General features: G+C 30.6%; 2 protein-coding genes across 2 annotated transcripts in view; both read right to left on the minus strand.

Moving 5' to 3' along the window:
- The window catches only part of LOC107444767 (sushi, von Willebrand factor type A, EGF and pentraxin domain-containing protein 1), a gene marked incomplete in the record, with an annotated part of 87,241 nt that extends 75,025 nt beyond the window's left edge, over positions 1 to 12,216 (minus strand). Inside the window, 1 exon segment of the mRNA XM_071182932.1 lies at positions 11,996 to 12,216.
- The window catches only part of LOC107455201 (leucine-rich repeat-containing protein 1), a 363,163-nt gene that overhangs the window by 217,445 nt on the left and 129,638 nt on the right, over positions 1 to 16,080 (minus strand). The gene's annotated exons all lie outside the window — the stretch shown is intronic.

Here is a 16,080-nt window from a genome sequence, read left to right on the forward strand (position 1 = left end):
TATATTTCTTGCCGTACTCTATATATATATAAGCTGCAAGTGTATAGAACTCATAAAATAAGGTAAAAATATCGAGAAAACACCGAAAATAATAAAGATTAACGAAAACTGAAGATAAATTATTAAAATACTTATTAAAAAATAAATTTATTACACATTAAAAAGCCAGAAAACAGCAAAATAAAAATATATAATCTCTTCATCATCTCACACCGTTATATCCGCAAAAATGAGTGCTTTCTAATATTGTATTAATATAGCCAAGGCAAAATATATCAATACAATAATGTGAAGAGCACTAAAAAATCAAACGAAATCGAACTCACCAAGTAAAAAATACATTACCTAAAAATCAGAAAATAAAATGTAAAGAGAAAACAGAACAAAACGCAAAATGAAATCTATCAAGCGAGAAGTGAATTCAAACGAACTTAAATGTATCGGAAACTTTCAAGAATGATTTAAATATTTTCGTATTAAGATTGCTGGTTACAAAATATGAAAATGAAAGCGCAAACGGTGCTAAAACGTAAATAGAAGGCTTTTGTTTTATGGCTCGTTCTTACTGCACTACTGAAAAGCGCTTGATTTGTTAGCTAACAAGGATTGGCCCGAAAATGGATGTGCGCAAGGTAATATTATACTGGATAATTTTTAAGAAGTTTATGTTTAATAAGGTTGATATTTAACTATACAATTTTAATAATTTTAGAAAATTAACATTTACTTAAAGAGATAGAGAGAGACGTGATATTCCTGTTTTGCACTGAGTTTTAGCCACAGATTTGCCCGAAATGGTTGTTGTTGTTCATTTACGTCGCACTAGAGCTGCACAATGGGCTATTGGCGACGGTCTGGGAAACATCCCTGAGAAGGATCCGAAGACATGCCATTACAAATTTTGATTCTGTGCAGGGGGGATGGCACCCCCGCTTCGGTAGCCCAACGACCTGCACGCGAAGTCAAGCACTTTACGGTAGAACAGTTTAACGAGGACCAATATTGCACACCCTCGGTCCCTACGCAGACTGATCCAAGTGGTCACCCACCCGCACACTGACCGTAGCACACTGACTTCGGTGATCTGCTGGGAATCGTGTCTTAACGATCAGTCCACTGCGGGACTGCCTTATTGGAAAGAGNAATACCGCACACCCTCGGTCCCTACGCAGACTGATCCAAGTGGTCACTGACCGTAGCCAGTGATGCTTGACTTCGGTGATCTGCTGGGAACCGTGTCTTAACGATCAGTCCACTGCGGGACTGCCCGAAATGGATTTACACATCATAAAAATATAAATTAAAAAAGAAGTTTTTTGTAAATCTATTAATAATAACATGCAATTAGCAATGATTTCATATAGAATTTAATTACTTAAGTTGGGTATAGTTTGTTTTTTTTTATCATATTTTGAAAGAGTTTGGATATTTGTTTTTTGGATAAATAAGCATTACTATATGTTCTTTTAATTCTATTCATTTAATTAAAAAAGTGTTTTGAAAAATAGGCGAAAATAAAAAAAAGAACATAAAATGTTGGCAAATAATTTTTATAAAAATCTGTCCATTATTTTCTGTTGATCAAAAAAAGTAACACTTCATATTTTTGAAAATAAATTTATGATTTCAGTTAAGCGTGCATGTAAACAGAAAAATTATTAATTTTAATTTTATTTGAAAAAAATAACCGTTAACCCTTTGCTGTTGTATTAAGTTTATACATGGGTGCCATGCTGGTCGGAATTCATTTTCGTCGAACGAACAGTAAAATATAATATGCAAGATTATGATGGGAAAATAACATTTACTTATTCCTTTTTAAACTTTAGATATATGCCACACAATATGTTTCAAATTTATGTCAAAATTATATTTCATAGTTCTCTATCGATCTTTCAAAACAGTCTCCAATAGGAAGGCCTGGTTTTCAAGAACATGTGTCGCATAAAATAATTAGTTTGGTGTCCTTTCATTTTTCTGTTTGAACATACAGAAAAACAACTTCACAGTGCCACAATGTGTAGTTTGTTGTGGCTAACATCCTTGAAGTGGTGGCTTACATGCGACAGCCTAGGGTTAAAACCCATCATGTTATTATTGAATTGATACAGTTCTGAAAACATTTATAGGGAAGGGATGTTATATTTGTCCAATCCAATGAAATGAACTTTAAATAAATATTGAAGATGAACCTGTTTTTAAGAAAACCCATATTGATTTGCTAAGGTAAACTTTCAAATAAGCAAAAATTTGCCACAAAAGAAAATCGCTTTTTTTAAAAAAAAAATCTAGGTATTTAACTGAACATTTAAAAAAAATTCTTGAATTAGAGGAAAATTGACGTAGTTACGACCATTTTTGCTTTGACCACGCCCCTTTGACGTCTTGCAATGAAAAAGTAGTAAAAGTCATTCTCAAAATTTCTTTTTTTGACAAATTTGCAAATTTTAAACTGTTCCAGCAAAGCTAATTTTCACTCTATTGACCTGAGAATCTGATGCTATATATTTATGAATATTATTAAGATTTTGCTGGAAAATTTTTTTGAACTAAGTAAATAGTAAATTTTTGTACATGATATTTTAAAGCAGTATCATGATTTTTTTCCAAAAATGCTGCATTTTTACTGTTATTTGTTTCAATAATAAAAAATAAAATAAGTACGCCCAACAATTTTTTTTATATTTCCTAATATGTAATATTTTCAAAGAATTTTGTCATTTTAATAAAATTAAAGATGCGAGGAATAATGTAAAAAAAAGCATTAAAAATTCGAAATTTTAATTTTTCTATTTTCATAAATATTTTAAATATTTTTTTTTTTTAAAATTTTGTATATAAGTTGTTTTTAACGCTATTCGAACTAACTCATTTCGAACAAATCCCTTGATAATTTCAAAAGAAAATTTCTCTGACATCTTCCTCTTAACGTCAAGATGTCACATTTCCTCTGAACATCATATTATTTTTCGAATTCTTCGTACGAGGTAAATGTTTAAAATTCTGTTGAAGGAGTCACACACAGACACCAATTACTGTTTAATTGTTTCTGTTCATCTGCAAGAATTTATGTTAATCTGTGACTAGTGAAGATTTTTGTAGGAACGTTTTTGTACGCTCACACATAATATTATTCATTTTTATAATGAGAGTGGCTGCATCAGTGAAATCACTTTAAAAACTATTATGCGAACAGACTATTGCAATGAAGGAAATATGAACCTAATCAGGCTTCCCACTCAAATCTGGAAGGAAAAAAATTACCTGTATTTTTTCTGTATACACTATATTATGAGGAAACAACAATTAGTATGTGAGCTATATTGGGCTAACTATATTTATTAGTTTTTAATGGCTGGAAAAAACAGCTGAACATACTTAAATAATGTTATAGCAAACGAAATAGTTTAGTTTAGCTGAAATATCCCATAGATTACGCTTTGAGCAATTACCATTTTTTAAAAGACGAAAATAAGAAACAAAATTCTCTGTATTTCCCCAGTTTGCAAAGAAAATCTGAAAATTCCCCGTTATTTTAGGTGATGTTTGAATTCCCTGTATTTTCCTGGTTTTCTACTTGTGGAGCGGCCAACCTGATAATGCTATGGAATGATCTTTTCAATATCTAGAGAATCGATAACAGTCAAAAAATGAATGGATTAAATCAGTGTTTCCCCAACTTATGACTTTTGTGGACCCGTTCTAAATTTTTCGTAACGTTGCGTACCACGAATAAAAAAATAAATGTATTTTTTACTATTAAAAAATAGCTCAAAAGTAAAAAATCACAACTGGCTGTTGACACCACTCATTATTAACTGTTTACTCTGCAAAAATAGCCAAAATAGAAAAATACGTCATCGTAAATTTTCATGGCTAGTTTTGCTTTTAAATAAAAAAAAATTTGAAATTTTTTTTTGTCGTAAGATATTTCTGGTAAGAACGCGTAACCCCCTCTAAACTGCTCCCGCGTTCCACACTTAGGGGAAACACTGGATTAAATGATAGATTTTTGAACTGCTCACATTTATGTAGGGCAAATTGCGAAAACGTCTTGACTCCTGCTCCAGGTAACGGAGGCGGTAGTGACTGTTTAAGAAATGCAAAGAATAAAATTTGTATCGATCCTATTGAGCTCGAATATGTCGTTTGAAAAACACTGTAACAGAATTACAATATCTATTGAAGCTACCGAAGTTATTTTGTATTTCCGCTATGTCAGCATTACAAGTTTTTTTTTTCTAAACACACACGCATCGTGTTCGTCTTTTAAAGATAATTAGATTTGGAAATGGAGAGCACGCCTTCCAACACTCTCTTTAAGTGAGATGACAGAGAGAGAGAGAGCGCTCACTCTCTTTGGGAGCGAAATCAAATCAAATACACTCGACTACCTGAAAGAAAAAGAACCTTTCTCTTTTTTTTTTTTAAATGTTTTCTTTCTTTCGAGAGTTATTTTCGAAGCTTTTATCGTAAGAGTGACCGACTTCATACCCATACACTGATGTGTAATTTAATTTCCCCGTTAAAAATGATATTAAGTGTTCATTCACACATTCTTTTTGGCCTCTGCCGACATTCTCTCTCTCTCTCCCTTGCATTGAACATGAGGGATGTAATCAGAGGGGCCCACAACGCTTGCATACTACCCAGAGATGGGCATTTGTCATTCAGAATAATGAATAAAGAATGATGAATAATTATTCAAAATCTGAATAATGAATGATGAATAAAGATTTATTCATTAGTCAGAAATATTTCGAATAAAGAATAAATCATTCATTATTCGTTATTCAGTATCCTTTATTCATTAGTCAAGAATAACTGAATAATTTCACTGGTCAACAAAAATGGGCACGGAATACTCTAATTGACTACGATTATGCCAAAAACAAATAAAACGTTAATCCTTTTCAAGTATATTTATACAGTCAATTCGCTATAACTCGAAGTACGATAACTCGAATATTACTATAACTCGATTTTTTTATGACCTTCTCCTATATGTGGCTNTTACTCTCTTTAACTCGATTTTGTTTGGATCTTTTAAAGCAAGAAAAAATACCTAGGAGCTGATATCTTGCCCCTTCCTTTGCAACACACACACACAATGTCTTTCGAACTCTTCATGGAGAAGCTAAAGCTGTCCCTCTTGAAGTATGTGAACAGTGGTTAAATGAAACGTTACCAAATTTACTTCAAGGATGCAGTTAAAATGATGTTTTCAATATTGATGAAATTGGTTTATTCTTTAAATGTCCTCCAAATAAGACTATAATGTTTAAGGATGAAAACTGCTCAGGGGGTAAAATGAGCAAGGAACGTTTGACTGTCCTAGTTGGAGGAAATGCGTCTNATAAAGATTTATTCATTAGTCAGAAATATTTTGAATAAAGAATAAATCATTCATTATTCGTTATTCAGTATCCTTTATTCATTAGTCAAGAATAACTGAATAATTTCACTGGTCAACAAAAATGGGCACGGAATACTCTAATTGACTACGATTATGACAACTACAAATAAAACGTTAATCCTTTTCAAGTATATTTATATAATGTTTGAGAAAATTTACTTTTGTCTAACATAATGCATACTTTTGAGAAATGGTTACACGGCAAAAAAGGGTTTAATTTTTTAAATTAAAATTTTATTTAAAAATTTAAAATAATATTATCGTTTGCTTTCAAAAACTATAAAAAATTGCGTTTTATAGATTTTAGAACAAAATTTCGAAATGAACTTAAGTAACTTAACTGTTATAAACCTACTTTTTAGCACAACTAAGTATGTTACGCTGGAGTAAGTTAAAATAACATGAAAATAAATATTCATACTTAGTTTTATAGTTTAATTCCTAAAATGAGACGTTTGAGAGCAAACGATGTTTTGCATCTCGTTATAGACAAAGACATATCGATTGCATTTTTTGCTGGTCATTCAAAATTTTATTCAGAAAAATTAGTCATGACTAATGAGTTTATTCATCAATCATTATTCAAAAATGTTTATACATTTGCATAATGAATAATGACTAAATTTTCATACGAATAATCATTCAGAATAAATTTATTCTGAATAAATTTAGTCATGAGTAAAATTTTCGTGAATGATGCCCATCACTGATACTACCTACATTTCTGTTACTCAATTTCTTTTTTTAAAAATAAAATAAAAACACTATAACCCATTTGGAATCTTAAATAAACATTTAAGCAAAGAAAAAAAATAACTCGAGTAGGTATATATATATCTTTATTTTTATTTTATAACCGTTGTCGAACAACAGACCCAATTTTATGGGTTTACGACAACTCATGTTCAACTCCGTAACCTAGTCATTTTGAACACTATGCGGAAGACAAGGGAACTCCTGGATCGAGTATTGGGAAATATTTGCTTTTTGATGGAGCTAACCCGCATTTGCGTTACATGGAGAAGATCACGAGAACCTCCCACGGTTAGCCTGACGGAAAGGGGACCCATGATCCGTCTATTCACTGAGGATATTTCACGTCAGCACTGTGGTCGGTGCAAGCCAGAAACGGAATTCGTATCGACTGGGATTCGAACCCGGTTCGCCGCATTGGACGACGAACGCTCTATCCCCTGAGCGATCACGGCTCGGTAGGTATATATTACAAATATTTATTACCCCGTGTAAACTCGGGCATAGCAGAATTCGTTAATACGTTTTGTTTTATCACGTTTTTATTCGGCCCCAAGCAAAACGAAATATAATGATAATCTGCTGTGATTGGAAGCTTGCCAACGTTTGTTTGGGAGTTGTGTTGTTTGTGGGACGTGTTTTGTACCATTGTATACACGGTGGTGCATGAATTGACATAGGAAAAAAAAGAGTAAAAAATGGCATTCGCGCGCGAAAGTAATGCAGATGATTTTTTAGATGATGAAAATGTGAACATTTACAAAGATTCATATTTAGCTTTTTTCATTTGCCCGAGATCATTTGGGATAGTAAACTGATGGTAAATTAAATACCTTTTACACACACAAAAAAAAAATTAAAAAGTCAACTTAGAACTTGTGTATTACGTTCCGTTTTAGTTCCTGGTATTTATGAATGAAATAAAAAAATACGCTGATTTTTTGCATTTTTTTTTCTTCCAAAAAATTGGTATGGAAGACGGTTAAAATCTAGCGAATCATTATAGAGTCCCCAAGCAATAGAGCTCAAAGGTGGACGTTGTCAGCAAAAATTGGAAGCTTTTATTTTTTGTACATTTGTGTTTTTGGGGTGCTAAACATGAATTCGAATCATTCGACTTAATTTTTTTTCCGGAAAATAAAATTTTTTTTAAAAAAAAAAACTAGAAAAATCCAGTTTTTGCGAACAATTTTTATTTGCTTTCAGATAGAAAAGTTCCGATGGCATATTTGAAAACTAGAAAAAATCTCTCACAAGTTACTTACGTGTTCAATAAATGAAAAAATTATAGAAATAGTGTGAAAAACAGTAAGAGAGGCAAAAATTAAAAATAAAACATTATAATCTAAATAAATATAACTTACAAACAATGAACGGAATTGAACTTATTTATAGCCTCCATTGTTTTTCAACGATATATCCTTAAAATTTTTATTTAGTCCTTCACTTATTATGGTTTTATTTTTCCTAGTTAGAAAACTTAAGATTCGGATTTTTTTAATAAAATTATTAATTATAACTCGAAAATAACGAACATTCACCCTAAGAAAATAAATCTAATTATCTAATCACTATTGAGGAAACTTTGGATAGAGCTGTTATAAAAAAATCACCTTTACATGCTAAACACTAAATAAAGCTATATCTTTTTCAATTTTTTCTTATTTTTTACTCTGTTAGAATATTATTTTTGCTTCACTTACACTTTTCATTTACTTCAAAATTTCAAAAGTCGTATTTCATCTTTTGATTGCTTAAAAATAAAAAAAATAAAAAAAAGTCCATTAAATATAAATGGAAAAGAGCCTTTAAAAGTCATGATTAGAGAAGATAGGGCATACAGGGTGGGAGCAGATTTCTGTTGTTTATAAGTAATATAAAATTGAGAGGAAAACTCTCATTCGAAACTTTATTTGCTTGAAAATTACAAAAAAATGCCAAAAATAGCGGTTTTAGGAAAGTTTTTAAGGTTTGTTCGAAAGTTAAACGGTTAAACCACTTCCTGAAGGAATAAATAGAAGAAGGATATTAATGTATACACATATTAATGCTGTTGGAAACTGAAATTGAGTAAAAACTTAGAAAGATAGGTCGAAAATAAAAATGGGAAAATATCCTAAAAATTATGATTTGGGGGAGGGTCCAGGAAACATTAGGGTTATCGGGGGAAGTGGGGAGTTCTACCTTGAGGGGTCAGAAATATTTTTCTTTTCTCATGCGTTACTACATGCACACAAGAGAATTTTTTGTTACAAATTTCGATATCTTCATTCATTAGAGACGTCATAATTCAGTGTTTCCCAAACTTATGACTTTCGTGTACCCTTTCTAAATTTTTCGCAACGATGAGTACCGCTAATAAAAAAAATGAATGTATTTTTTTAAAAATATGTTTTTCTTTTTTGTCACTAAGTTTTGTTAATAAGTTTATTTGCATCAATGAGAAGGAGGATATTATTTTTTGCTATGATAAAAAAACTGCACAAAAGTTAAAAATCACAACTGGCTGTCACCACTCATTATTGAATGTTAACTCAGCAAAAAATAGCCAATAGAAAAATACGTCATCGTAAACTTTCATGGATAGCTTTGTTTTTAAATAAAACTTTTTGAAATTTTCGTTTGTTTCAAGATATTTCGCATAAGAACGCGTACCCCCGTTAAACTGTTCCCGTACCACTGGGGGTACGCGTACCACTCTTTGGGAAACACTGCATAATTCAACAGTTGTAGGTAACTTCTGTGAGATTTTCTCTAGTTTTAAAATATGCCAAAAAGTTAAAAAAAATATCTACAATAAATTGGATTCTTGATTTTTCCTAGAAAAAAAAGCATATTTCAATGAAAAATCTTTGGTCGTAAATTGCGGATTAATTTTCAACACTCCAAAAAATATATTTAGAAAAAAATTATTGAATTTTCCCAGTTAAAGTTCTCTATTGCCTAGACTATACTCAGAATGATGGTAAATTAATTAATAATTCAATTTTAAACAAAAAAATAAAATTAACATTCATTTAAGAGAAAAAAGAGAGACTTGAATTGCCGTTTTCCACATATTTTTAGCCAAAGATTTTCCCAAAATGGATTTGCACGTGGTAAAAACTATGAAAATTAACACAGAAATTTTTACTAAACTTGTTTGTAATAACATTACATTTAACTCAAAGATTTTATACAGAATTTAATTACTTTAGTTGGGAATACATTGTTTTTTATAAAATTTTGAAAGCGTTTGTTCGTTTTTTTGGATAAATAAACATTACATATTCTATTAATTCTATTCATTTGATCAAAAATGGTATTTAAATAGATGTTTTTATAAACATTAGTATTCCAAGTAATGAGTTTATTTATATTAAAATTAAAACCATTTCTTTTATCGTATAAATCAACAAAGTAGATATTTTCATCCTTTATACCCAAATTCAAATATTATCATCATGATTACAAAGCAGGATTAATTCCTCGCGGTAAATATTATTTAATAAAACTGTATAATTTTAAAAAATCAAAGAAAATTAAATCATTAATAAATCTAAAAACAAATTTAATATTAAGAGCATAATTTTTTTCATAATAATGCAAAAATAAGTCAGCTAAGAGAGATGAATAGTTATATCCTTGTGTTATTTCTTCAATTTGAATTAAAATATCTTTTCCATTGTAAAGATAATTATCGAAAAGGCAAAAATTAGAATTTTCCAACAATCAAAATCGCAATTAAGGATATTTTTAAAATCATAGTTATAACTCAAAAGAACATCTTTCAGTTTAGAAAGGGGAATTTATTTAGCTATTGAAAAGATCCCGGAAATCAGAAGGCGCGATAGAATTAATTTTATTATGTTTAATAAATTCTAAAATCAGTTGATTATTAGCGATAATCCAATATAAAGTTTAATAATATTGTTAATAATTGATATTGCTAATAGTTGGAGAATATGGTGCCTGGTTTAGTTAGGTAAGTTAGTATTACCCACATGTGATTGTTCTAAATTTTATAGCAATTTTATTAAATTTAGGTTTGAATATTAAGTAAGGAAATTGTTTATTGCTAATTTTAATTTTTAATCTCTTATATAAAACTAAGTTTTTTTAGCGATATTACTTAAAAAACTAAGCTAAAAATGTTTACTAGTTTTTAACTCCGTATTTAAAAGTTCAACATAGAATTCTTTACATAAGATTGTATAAATATTGTTAGCTTTGTCTATGGAGGTAATTAAAAAATATTTTTGTAGTTGCTTAATTCAACAATTTTAGAAACATTTGTTGAATTGTTACTGTTATTTTAATTTTCCTTATATTGAAATCAAAGTTTTTAAAGTAATACTGAACATTCCATTCTGTTTATATTCCTAAAGGTTAAGATAATCTATTTTATATCTTGAAACCAAAACTATTGAGATTATTAAGAAAGTATTTTAGAATTTTATTAATTGATGTATTGTAAATGGGTCTAAATTTTGTGCCTTTTATCATTAAATTAAAAAGTTCTAATCTCTCTATAATATTTAAATTATCACTAATAATATGCTTATGATGTTTATCAACAAAATCAAAATATTTCTCTTCTTCACAGTCATAATCGGATATATTATTTCCTTTCTAAATTTTTGCTAACATCATTATAATTAAAAAATAGTTCTACCAAGAGATTTATTATATTTAAAACTTTTAATTAACTTAAAATCTCTTAATGGAAACAAAATTTTTAAATTTTAAGAAAATATTATGAAACCTGATCTCATCGAAAATAGGGTCTGGAAAGTTAATAACGAAATATAAATTGTCTAAATTTTTCTTTGGGGAAATTTAACTCATTTTAACCTTTTCAAGATCGAAACAAAGAATTTTGAAATGTAAATTAAGAAAAGAAAAATTAATAATAATATCTTGAAGCTTATATACATCATTATTCTTAAGGGAGAAAATTTAAATTTGCCACTTTTAAGAAAGTTTCCATTATTTCTTTATCCCCGTTTACCTCGATTTGTATGCTTATCTTTAATATGAAAAAGTGAATAAGTGGAAAAGTTATAAAAAGTTCATCTGTGTATGCTGGAAGGTATCGTTTAGCCGATAAGGCAAAACTTTTTTGTATAAAAGCATGCAGTAATTTTCTTTTTGTAGTCTTAAATCAAAATCTGCTGTATTTAAAACATTAATTTTGACACTGTTAAAATTATGTTCTCTAAAATGATAAAATTCCGATAATTTTATTACTGTTTATATCTGAACAGTGTTGATCAATCCGAATATTAAGAGTTTCTGGTTTGTCTCGCATATTTCATATTACAAAAGCCACAAGTAAACATATAAATAACACTTTTAATTTCACAAACAGATTTCGAAGTATCGTTATTATGAATTGTATTTTGTTTTTCAATTTTGGAACTCAATTTTGGAAACTCAATTTTGGAAAAGTGATCTTAAAAATAAAAAACGAATTTTTGAATTCTCTCTCTGGTGTAGTCCTAACGATGTATAAAATTGCTTTTTATATTTTAAAATACTATACTACTACCAGAAAGTTATAAAATCTAAATCAACAATGAGAGGTAATTTAAGAAACACAAGATGAAAATGAATAACAATTACCGATATGAAGGTTAAAAAAAATGAAATCTGTCAGTTTAATGAATCACCTCAAATACTTTAATATAAATATCCATTAAAAGTAATATTTTTAATCAACGTAATCCTTTATGGAATAGAAATATATAAGCATGAACATTAAAATATATTTTTTCGTGCTTTAGCTGACACAAATTCTTCAAAATCAATTGTTTCGTTGATAGAAATTATTACTAAAGAACTCACTTGTGCCTTTGTAGATCTTAAATAGGTTTCCATAGCTTTTATTTAGATAAAAGAGCGCTCAATAACAAAATACTTAAATTATCCACACGTTTTACAAAATATCTTTTAACTTGCTGCAATTGAGCACTTTATGGTAGAACTTATGCCTGAAGTGCGGTAATCTACTGGGAACAGTGTCTTACAACCATCATCATCATCATCAAAATTTATCTGGGCGTCTGAGGGCCTTTCCACAATCATTACTACTGTGGGACAAATAAAAGATGCAGGGATGGACGTATCCCGGTGCGTCCTCTTCACTTTCGATCTCATCTACCGTTAATTTCTTTTGAAAATAAAATACGTTAAACTTCTTTCAGTCTTTGTTTCTTGGAAAAAAATATAAATGAATTAATTGTAATGAAGCATTAGCAAAATTTAAGTATTTTAAATGCTTTGAAATAACTCACCATCTAACATTCAATAAATTTCGGTGTTTAAAAATTTCATTTTTCTGACTTATTAATTATTTATTTTAATATATTTTTTATTTTAATACATTTTTATTTCTATATACAGCACCCTCTTGGAGTTGTGTTCACCGACCTCCAGAGGGTATGGCACTTCCCCCGTTGTACCGATAAAAGATAGTGGATTCAAGTAATGATCAAATCATAGTAGAATCCAGTATATGAACAAATGATAGCGAGAACTGTTAAAATTGAGTGGATTCTGATAAAATAATGAGTTCGAGTAATGATTAAATGATAGAGGGTTCAAGTACCAATAAAAATGTAGTGGGTTGGAGAATTGTTCAAAAGAGAGTGGGGCTTGTAAACTCTTCAAATGATATCAGGGTTAGAGGACCGATAAAAAAGAGAGCGGGTTCGAATATTGAAAACAAAAGGAAGTTGGTTAGAAAAATATTGTGGTAGAAAATTTTAAGAAAACTTTAATTTTAAATTTTAATTTTTCAAGAAATATTAAAATATTAAAATTTTAATTTTTCAAAAAATATTGTTTGAAATTGCGAGTTTTGCCTTCTAAAATTACTTAATTCAAAATATTGATACTATACAGTGATGTATCAGTTTTGAACGTATCACTATATTCAATACGTGGTGTTTTTAAATTAGACTCTATTTGTTTGGAAAGTATTTTGAGTATTTGATACGATCAAAAATGACAAATAAAATATTACTGCTATATTGCTCATGACAGAGGTGGCTCATATGTCATTTGTCAAAATTTAAGAACGAATAGTACACGTTAGGACATTGCAGAGACACCAGGTTTACGGCGAGACTTGAACCCTCTAACTCTACACAACAGAGCACGTTCGGTCACTAAGTTCAGTTGATGCAGAGGATCTAATATGGTTCTCGTTTTTATCCTCTGAATCGTGAGAGAGATGAGCTAAAATTATAGATGCATAGCGAAAGTAGCTGAGCAAAGAAAAGTTCAGTGATAAAGGATAAAAAAAAGTGATTTAATGCCTGGTTTTCAATGGCCAAATATGGTGTAGCAGTACCAACACCTTTGGAGAGCATCAAACATTCTAAGGTACTCATTAGATAAAAATACCTTTAGAGATAAGAAAGTAAGTAGGTCACCGGTGGCTGGGTGAGTATTTTAAATGCTTTGAAAAAAATTACATACTAACATTTAAGAAATTTTGGTGCTTTAAAATTTCCTTTTTCCAATTTATTTATTCCTAAATATTTTTATTTCGATGTATTTTTATTTCTTTATATACAGCACACGGCACCCTGTTGGAGTTGTGTTCACCGACTTTCAGAGGGTGTGCCACTTCCTCCGTTGTACCGATAAAAGATAGTGGATTCAAGTAATGATCAAATCATAGCAGAAACCAGTATTGAACCAATGATAGCGAGTTCGAGAACTGGTAAAAATCAGTGGATTCTAGTACCGATAAAAAAAATGAGTTCGAGTACTGATTAAATGATAGAGGGTTCAAGTACCGATAAAAAAGATTGCGGGTTGGAGAATTGTTCAAAAGAGAGTGGGCTTGAAAGCTCTTCAAATGATATCCGTATCGAGTACTGATAAAAAAGAGAGTGGGTACGAATATTGAAAACAAAAGGAAGTTGGTTGGAAAAATATTCGATAGATCGATAGAAAATATTCGATAGATGGATTCGATAGATGGGGTCGATAGGTGGCTCATAAGTCATTTGTCAAAATTTAAGAACAAATAGTACACATAAGGACATTACAGAGAGACTAGGTTAACGGTGAGACTTGAACCCGCTATCTCTACGTAACAGATCCCGCTCTGTCACGGAGTTCAGTTGGTGAAGAGGATCTAATATGATTCTCAATTTTATCCTCTGAATCTTGAGAGAGATTAGTTTAAATTATAGATACATAGCGAAAGTAGCGTCTTAACGATCAGTCCACTGCCGGACTCCTGGTTTTCAATGGCCAAATATGGTGTACCAGTACCAACACCTTTGGAGAGCATCTCATTAGATAAAAATACCTTTAGAGATAAGTAAGTAAGTAGGTCACCGGTTGCTGTGTGGTAGGGCTTCGCGCTCTCGTGCCACAGGTCCTGCGTTCGAGGTGAGGTTGACTCAGCCTTTCATCCCTTCAGTGGGTCGATAAATGAGTACCAAGCATGTTTAGGAGCTAAACACTGGAGGTTCCGCGTTTAACTGACCACCTAAACAGAACATCTACTCCTGTACCCCAAAGCCCAAGGTCAAGAAAACTGAGATGTGCACAGTAGGCCTTGGCCCTCTATGGGCTGTCGGGCCACTGAGTTTAGTTTAGTAGGTATTTATTTTCGTCGCACTACAGCTGGCCAATGGCTGTAGGCGGGGGTCTGGGAAGCATCCCTGAGGATGATCCGAAGACATGCCATCACAATTTTTCTTAAGGCAGACATAGATTTGAAGAGGACGGACATTTCTCCAAATCCCTGTACCCACGGTACTGCTCGGTGACCCACCACAGGATTTTAGATTCCACAGATTTTACGAGTAAGTATAACGCATTTATTCGATGGGTCTTAGCGGCATCCAGGATCGAACACCGGCCCTTCCGGACCAGAGTCCGATTCTCTAAACACTGAGCTACCACGGTCCCTATCAGAGATAGTTGTAGTTCTAGTTCATTTACGTTGCACTAGAGTTGCACAATGGGCTATTAGCAACGGTCTGGGAAACATCCCTGAGCATGATCCGAAGACATGCTATCACTATTTTGATCTTCTGCAGCGGGGATGGCGACTCCGCTTCGGTAGCTTGGCAGCCTACGTGTGGAGTTGAGCAAGCTACGGGAGAGCATACTAATGAGGACCCATACCACACGCCCTCGGAACTTGCGCAGACTGATCGAAGTATTCACCCATCCACACACANATCTAATATGCTTTATTCAATTTATAAATTATTATTTTTTAGTTTAAATTTATTTTTTAAAAAATTAAATTTTTAAAAACAAAAAAAATTAAAATATATTTATTTTTTAATTAAAATGTATGGATTACTTAAAAAAGAAATATACAATTTTAATTTAAATTTCGAACTGCAAATTTTTTAAAATAATCCATACATTTTAAATGAAAAATAAAATTTTTATTAGATTGTAATTTTAAAAAGATACAAAATGTTATTTTAAATTTTAAAATTTTTTTCTCAATGACCTGGATATTTTAATCAAAAAAAATATTTTAAATTTCTATTGATTTAGTTGTTCTTAAAAATTTAAGTTCTAAATAAATAAAAAATTTATTAAATGAATAAAATATTAAATAGTTATGAATCTTTTTTAGAAAAGGAAATTAGAGATATAGTTCAACCTTTCCAGCTGGGATTTAATCTCAGGACATCATTTCTATTAGTTTAAAAATAAATGAACAGAAACTTTAATGGAGCATATTTTACCCTAGTTAGACAGCTAATATAAAAACTATCCAAGGTTTATAAAAATGCTCTTAAATTTAGGTTTAACTTTGCTCATATAGGAATTTTTAAGCTATCCACTTCCCTTGTAAGCAGGATTGTTCTGATTTTACCCAATCTGAGAAAAACCACTTGAAAAAAACTCACATTTTTTCATAATTGCATTTTATTATTAAC

The sequence above is a fragment of the Parasteatoda tepidariorum genome, chromosome 7 (assembly GCF_043381705.1).
Source record: "Parasteatoda tepidariorum isolate YZ-2023 chromosome 7, CAS_Ptep_4.0, whole genome shotgun sequence".
Lineage (NCBI taxonomy): Eukaryota > Metazoa > Arthropoda > Arachnida > Araneae > Theridiidae > Parasteatoda > Parasteatoda tepidariorum.